Source organism: Rhinolophus sinicus, chromosome 15 (assembly GCF_057876585.1).
Source record: "Rhinolophus sinicus isolate RSI-liver-muscle chromosome 15, RSI-T2T, whole genome shotgun sequence".
NCBI classification, from domain to species: Eukaryota; Metazoa; Chordata; class Mammalia; order Chiroptera; family Rhinolophidae; genus Rhinolophus; species Rhinolophus sinicus.
Genome location: NC_142515.1, coordinates 114,716,299 through 114,724,448, shown reverse-complemented (window position 1 = coordinate 114,724,448; position 8,150 = coordinate 114,716,299). Strand labels below are relative to the sequence as shown.

Genomic DNA, 8,150 nt, shown 5'->3' with positions numbered 1-8,150 from the left:
AGAAAGAGAGGGTAAAGATTTTACCCAAGATTGCACGTCCAGTGGCTTAGGAGAGCCAGGCTGTCTGATTCCAGGGCCACTGTTCCTCACTGTCCTGCCCTGATTTCCCCACAGACAGCATTCTCTACTGTCAGGAAGAATTCGGGTATCTTGGGAAAGAATGCCTCAGTTCCAAAGTTCAGATTCAAACATTGTGGATCTTTAGACTACTCAAAGTTTGACTGACTTTTCCAAGCAGGTATTTATATACTCTGCTGAGTTTTGAGTCATTAGAAAGTAACTTAATTGCCTTTCTTGATTACATTTTTATGCTATAGTCCAAAATACATCTTCTCAAAGCCAAACTCTAAGTTAGCTTTAAGTCATTTCGTTCCTTGACAAGTGAGCAAGCCCACTTCAGGAAGCGTCGTTTGCAGGTCCATGCTGTGCATTGCCTTGTGGACACGCTCACAGAAGCCTGTAATGTCAATACTCTTTTATGGTATTAAAGCAACCTAACTGGAATTAACTGGCAAAGCACTGACATCCAGGCATTCCGACACAAGTGGTTAAGAACAAGTGAAGGCTCCAAGAAGACAGCCTTTACTCTTTTTTGCTGTTGAGTCTTAGGCTGATTAATTCATTAAACTCTGTGGCTGAGTTTGATTATTCTGCAAAATAGGATTATAGTGTAACTATTCAAGGGGTTATTGTGAAAAATAAATTAACGCACATGCAGTACCTGATGCAGAGTATGTGCTCAATAAACATAGCTACTCTTATCAGTTGGCACAGTGATAATCATTTAAAAATATCCAACAGGTCAATTGAAATACAGCCACTCATTTTTTGTTTCTTTAAGTACAACTTACTCTTCCTACAGAAAAAGATAACTGAGTCCTTATAATAATATTATAATGGCTGATGAAATTAACCTCTGTAGGTCATATCAGTCTCAGTATATCCTCAAATAGGGTTCATTGGATATTACCACATAGTACAGCCACTGCCATGACTACTGCATATAATTTCCCCCTATTTTTGCACTGTAGAAAAGAATAGACACATAAAGTAGAATACTATTCACACAGAAACACAGCAGAGGTGGATACTCAGCAAATAATCTGCACAAAAATTCATTAAAGACATGCTGCACATGCAGAAGGAGGGCGTATCAGCAAAGATACATACAGAGAGGGGAATGAGTACTGCCGAGATGTTTATAAATTTGTACTATGAAATTTTCACATGATGAAAGACTACAAGCCATAAATATGACATTACCTAAGAATATTTCATTACATGGACTGGTGTTTATAATAAAGTAAAATATTGGAAAACATCGGAACACAACTACAAAACATTATCAGTGATATATGGGTGATGGATGGTTTCTTTTGTTTTACTTTCGGATTATTGGCATTTTCCAATGTTCCTATCATCAAAATATGTTCATTTGGTAATAAAAAAATATACAACAGAAGCTATTTTAAAAATAATGCCCAATCCTTTTTCGTTTTGATACAAATACACAAGGTTGAAGTTCACTGCTCTAATCTATCTTTACGTTTAACTGACAATTTTTCTTTACCTCCCAAAAGAAGGCATAGTTTGTCATCTCTGTCTGATAGCACCTCTCACCAGAAACACCTTTCTCCAAATACCCAGGACCCTCATTTTTTAAAAAACTCGAATGGAGCATTGACATATATGTGTGTTATGTTTCCTCTATTAACTATATTTCTGCCTGTAAAGTATAGCTCTGCATCCCTGGGCAGATGTATACAAGAGTTCTTTTTTCTCCTATCCAGCATCCATCTATTCATAAAGTACAGATACATATTTCTCTTTGGCCATGTGAATAGGAAAGGGTGGCTACAGGGAGCTGTGTGTTCAGATAGTTCCAGAAAAAATTGGGGATGTAAGGAGGCTAAGTAGGAGCTAATGGCATTAGTGGCCACACACAGTAATCACAAGGAAAGAGGATCCAAAGGTTTGTTATTAGAATAACAGGTTTACTAAGACTTCCAGGAGGACAGCCAGGAGATAAAGGTCTGAATAACCCAACTAATTACAATGAGATGCAAATGAGGCATAATGAGGTAAATAAAATATAAGAACAGATAGCGTGTCCAAGATTTGATCTACCTGGGGGCAGAAAGGGGAGGGGGAGAGGGGACAGAAAGATAAATAGTGGGAAAATGACAGATGGAGGAAATGGGGAGCGGTGTGAAGTTGGGGAAGAATGAAGAAAACATGGGGACTGTGTCTTTGCGTTCCACATAAGCCAGACTGCCCCCTGTGTTGCTGATGCCATTAGGCAAACTTGACAGGCTGTCTAAGCAGGAATGACAGGAAGTTCCTGGAACTTTGGTGTCAGTTGGTTACTACAGAAGGCGGCCTTGGAGTGATTGGGAAATAGTGGTTTTCTGGTTGAGTTTGAGTTTTGCTAGAGCCTTTGGGCTAGTATCAGTGTACACTTAGCTCATGATTATTGGCCAAGTTTCAGTTCTTAGAAGAATCTACTTGAGGTTTGTTCTGAGGAAGGATCATGGTCCAAGATGCCCAGGTTAAGAAAAAACAGGGAATTATTCTTTACTTGGTGCTAGTCAAAATGCAAGGTTTTTTCCATATACATTATCTAATTTAACTTTCAAAAAACTGGTAGAGTGAAAGGTGTGATCTAAAAATATGGTGAATATTTAAATTAAAAAAATTATTATAGTAAAAGACACACTGCCATTAATCCCCCTGAAAACACCCGCCCCCCTTTGAACACACTTATCCCATCGTGCTTGCCACTATCTGAAGCAGTTCTGGAAGTCCTCTTTCGTGAGTATCTTTAGTTGCGCTGTTGTGGCTGCCTCCATGCCCTGAATCATTTTGACTTGAGGGAAGAGCCAGAAGTCACATGGTGACAGATCTGGTGAATAAGGTGGAGGAGGATACATCGTAATATTTTTATTTGACAGAAATAGCCATATACCGGTAGCGGTATGTGACACGGAGCATTGTTATGATGGAGGATGATTTAGGACACACTTTAAAATACACCTTCTCTCAACTGACTGACTGCACCGAACAAGGTGAAACTTGTCACACACTGTTACTAAGGTTTCACGCGCCACTACCCGTATTGAAGATCCCTGCCGTTCTGTTGGATGGCACTCGGCAGCAGCATTCACTGTATTTATTGGTCACACCTTGTATGACTTTTACACTAAAGAGGAAGCTGAGGGTCACAAAGGTTAAATGAGTCAAATAGCTAAAAAGTGAGGTTGAGGACTTAAACCTCAGATCACTGAAAACCCATACAGCTTTGTTCCACCACATCAGGTACTGGCCAACAAACCAAGAGTCGGGAATTTTAGATGGAGTCAGTGACATTCTCTAGACATAAGTCTCTCAAGTTACAGTAGTGCTTAAATTATGCAATTTCTAGTCTCTGTGACTACTCAAGCGATCACAGGTAGCCTCTAACATAAAAGCACAGATAACAGTCCTGGTGCGTTTCCGATGGGCCTCTCTGAAGGAGTCTGATATACAACCAGCTATGCAGCCCGCATCTAAATTCCCTGCTTCCCCCGAACCACGTGGTGGCATCTGTGAGGGCATCTGGAATTCCTCAGATGCTCCACATTTAGTCACCTGTGACCATATCTAGCTCTTCCTGTTTTCACTTCCCCGTCCTTAACTGCTTGGCCGCAGGTGAGGCCACTGGGGATTCTGAGCAGCACTATTTTAGACCAAGGTGCCTACACAGAGTGAAGTAGGGCTTTCCAGTCCTTCTCAGATGGAGGGATTCATTTACAAAATTGTTTGGAGGTAAAAAGGTCGGTAAATAAACCAGCAAGGATTTGACACAAATGACCACAAGCACAGAAACAATTTGGCTGCAATTTCTAAAGGCTGGTCAGAATTGGAAAGTACATATTATAAAATAGTATAATGTTTGTCTTAAAAATATCAAAATATATGTCCATTCTATAAAGGGAGCATAGTAATTTATAATAAGTATGTAGCTGTGTTTAAGCATGATTAATAACGATATGATTTTCATCCAATTTATATTTCCAACTGTGAATAGGATTTTAAAGATTTTATTACTTTCTGAGTAAAGACATATTAAGACTAGATATTTATTAAAACATAATGCATCCTGGTTTTAAATTGAATATGCCTGTGAGATATATCACAATAGGTTATCACTGCTGTTTGACAAAGCTAAATGTAAATATAAATGAATATCATGAACCAGATTTTCCAATTCAACTCAGCAACCCTTTATAATCTCTTCCAAGTGTTCATAAAAAATCTACCCTTTGTAACCAAATAAACTTTAATAGATCAGAACCAGGAAAGGTTTCCGGATCCTACCATCAATCTCATTGAAAGACAAGTAAGTAGATAACTGTTTTTTTTCTGGAATTATTAAGTGCAAACATTATTTCCCATTGAGGAGGAGGGCAGAGAGAAGAATGATTGCATCAAGGTATCACAAACATAAAAGTTAACTGAAAAAAGGACAGAAAAGAGAAGCCCTTGGGAGTATTCATAGATGCTGAAGATCTCCTGAGGGGATATGAGCTCTATTGTGTTGCACCAGGAATTACCAGCAAATCTTCACCATCACTCTGAGTAACAAGGAGCACAAGAGTAACCATGATAAGGAAGATGTGCTATTGCTCACCTATGTGCTTGGAAGGCATGGCTCTATGCTCGGCAAAAATCCAGAGTCCACTAACATTTCAAGTGACTCAGAGAAGAAGATGGAGCCAAAATGCTTTGTCGGAAGGACAGGAATTGGCCTGCCACCAATACCCTCAGTAATCAATGCACCTCAGTAATATGAGGTAGTATCAGAAATCACATCTTAGGCGGCACACCGTGAACGACTGTGTAAAACAAGATGACCCAGGTATGGATACAAGTAGCCTAAGCCTCAGGTTCTCTGTGTGTGTGTGTGTGTGTGTGTGTGTGTGTGTGTGTTTTAAACAATTACATGACATCTACAAAAACAATAAAAAGGTTGCTGTGTATTTATAGTTTTTTTTATTAAAATTTATTGGGGTGACAATTTATAGTTGTTCACAGGAAGAAAAGGGCACTTTTAAAATAAGACGACTAGAAAGGAGCCTCACTTTACCTAAAGCCCACACAAGACACGAAATCCATCCATTTATTTAAAAATACAAACAAAACCCAAACAATGCTGTAAACTGCAAAATTGCTTGGTAGGATGTTAAGACAAACACTCCTCAGAGAAAATAAGATTTTATATATTTGGGTATTATCCAAATTGTTGCTTGCCCCTCTTGCCTGCACAACATCTCTGAAAGTTTATAGATATTTGTTGTATCACAGCAGATGTCTAGGACAAATATTAAGCAAAGGAGAATGTATATGATCTCTCCCATTTTAGTTTTTTTTTTTTTAAAGGAGGAAGATTGACTAGATATTAACACAAATGGGTTTAAATGGTGAAGCTGCCATAAAAGCAGGAACATAAATGTAATTCTCCCAGCTGCTATTTTGATGCACATTTTTGATTCCATGAATATTTTATGAAATGGCCCAAACTAAAGCCATATAACATTCCTGCATTACTGATGCTTGCGCCCGTAAGCTATGAACATTAGAGGCATGATTGAGTGCATTAAAATGAACTCATTCAGCAGTGCATTGATTACTTGAAGGGGGAGGGAAAAGGAGAAGAGAAAAAAAAGAGAAGTTGCTCCACTTAAGAAAACAGCACGCAAATCTAAAGTTTGCAGTACAATAAGGGTGAAAGCAAGTTTGAAACAAATAATATTTTATAAATAAAGCGGGCTTCTGTCTAGACCTGACATTCATTAGGCAAGGTGTTAATTATGTCCAAAGATGGCTCCTGGTATCGTTCAGGTAATTTAAAATGTCACAATCTCCAAGATGCACAGACTGGCCTGCTGTAGCTCCATGCATCAGCAGTTCTGAGAGTAGCTAATTATTTCCTTTTCTATCAACTTGTACATTTGCCTGTAAAAATAATGCCACAGAAATAATTGCACGAAGATAATTTGACAGGTCCATAAGGCCCTTTTCTTCAGCAGCACCGATGTAAGTCTTAAGCATATTAAGTTTTAAATTGTGCATGTTTGTTGAGAAATTTAGGGAGACATTCCACTGTAGTTTAAAACAACAACCTAAAGGAACAATAAAGCTTTATATACAGTATATTACATTTTAATCTGGAGCCACTGGACATCTTTGGCGTTAAGTTACTAGTCTGTACAATGTAGACATAAAATCTGCTAGAAGCAATATTGAACAGTAGCAAAAAGAGAAAAATGTTATCACCCTTTGTAAAAATGAAAAACACTGCTTTCCATTGCAGTTTAACTGCGTGAACAATTTATATTATCTTTAGGTTTTGCACGTTCAATTGTGATAATTATAACGGCACTAGGCATGCAGAAATAGTAAAGGGCCTGCCACACTTCCCACTGCAAACTATCACTTTCAAGGGTTTCTCTTTTGTCAGAGGAGATTTGTTCTGGACCATAACCAATTGCACACCATTGCAAAATGGAATGCTGGAAAACAAAGATGTTGTTCTATAACTCAATAGCATCCCTAGTAAACTGGGAAGGAAATGTGCCCATAACTTTTGTAGCTACTTTGGGATACTTAGAATAAATTTAAGATGCTATTTAAAAAACAAAATCCTTTCCTTATCATTCTGAGCAAAGATTTCAGACGGACATTACAGGAATGCTACCACACTCCTGTTAAAGAGTACGGGTCACTAAACCAGACAATGAAAAGGATCCCAGGAAGACAGGTGTGGGAGAAACCCACCAACGGCTCTATTACTGATGTTGGCAATGCCAGTAAGTCAGTTTTTGAAATCTAGAAGATTTGCCTGGATCTCTAAAATGTTCTGGAGGAATTGCTATTAATTGTTGATTGTGACTTTAGCTGAATTGTGCCCAGTGATGGAAATGGTGTACAAGCTTGACTGTTCTTTGTTCTAATAAACCTCAGACAGTTGGTTTCTATCCAAGTTTTGTAACTTCTAAGAATTAAGCCTCAGGTAGCTTGGCTTTTCAATGTTTATAATTGGAAGTATTGAAATTACTCACTTTTTAAAAATGTAAGACTCTTATATAATGTATAAACAATAGGAAAATAATACTAGCCATTATAAACCTTGTAAAGCTAATAGGGTGCACTGTTTCCCTCACATAATAAATTGTTTTACTTGGATGGTGTCCACCTCATCTTAAACCACTAAGTAAAAAGTGTTGAAAAGTATAAAAGTCTGAGGAGAAATAAAGTCAATATTGACATTAAATCAACTAACGAATTATATTGCTCTGGATTTAATCAATAATGTAATTCTTACTTGAATTACAGATTGCTTGTGATTTTAAATAAACCACATTTTGATTATGTGTATATGTTTATAGGAGCAAAGAGAAAGGTTTGGAAGCATATCAACCAGATTGTCAGTATTGATTAACTGATAGAAGGTGGAGTGAGTGAGGTGAGTTTTAACTTTCCCCTATATAGCGTGGTTTTGAATGACAATAAGCATGCATTAATTTGGCTATTAGAAAAAGCTCATGAACTGAAAATAACATATTAAAGTGGGTCTGGAGGAAGAAAACAATGTTAGTTGAGCACTTACCACATGCCAAGCACAACAGTAGCTGATACATACAGAGAGGGCCAAAAAAATGATACACATTTTAAGAAAGGAAAAAAAAACCTGTATTAAAATTGTAATACTCAATATATAACTATAACGAAAGATGAACACAAGTCATGTCCATACATTTTCCGGCAACCCAGGTGTATTTGTTAGTATCAACCTTGTAGAGATGAGCAAATGAAGCTCAGGGGTTCTCTGGCCTAAATTTACACACTCAGAAAGTGGCACAGTTGATGCCCCCAAACCATGGGGATTTATGTCCTTAAGGAGACCCTCTTTTAGAAACTGTGTCTAATGTCTGACTTAAAGGTGGAGGCCAGGATTCAAACCTCAACATCATGATGTGAATGGGCCATTTGCAACCTCTCTTGAAGGGCTCTGAAACAAGGATAACAATCCCAAGTTCGGGGTGTGGTTGCAAGGGGTGTTAAAACAACTGCGTGTCAGCACCGCCCGCAGATTGCCTGGGGCTTTGCAC

General features: G+C 38.0%; 1 protein-coding gene across 3 annotated transcripts in view; it reads right to left on the bottom strand.

The window, feature by feature from the left end:
- Positions 1-8,150, bottom strand: part of TTC29 (tetratricopeptide repeat domain 29) — a 347,147-nt gene that overhangs the window by 116,244 nt on the left and 222,753 nt on the right. The window lies entirely within an intron of this gene.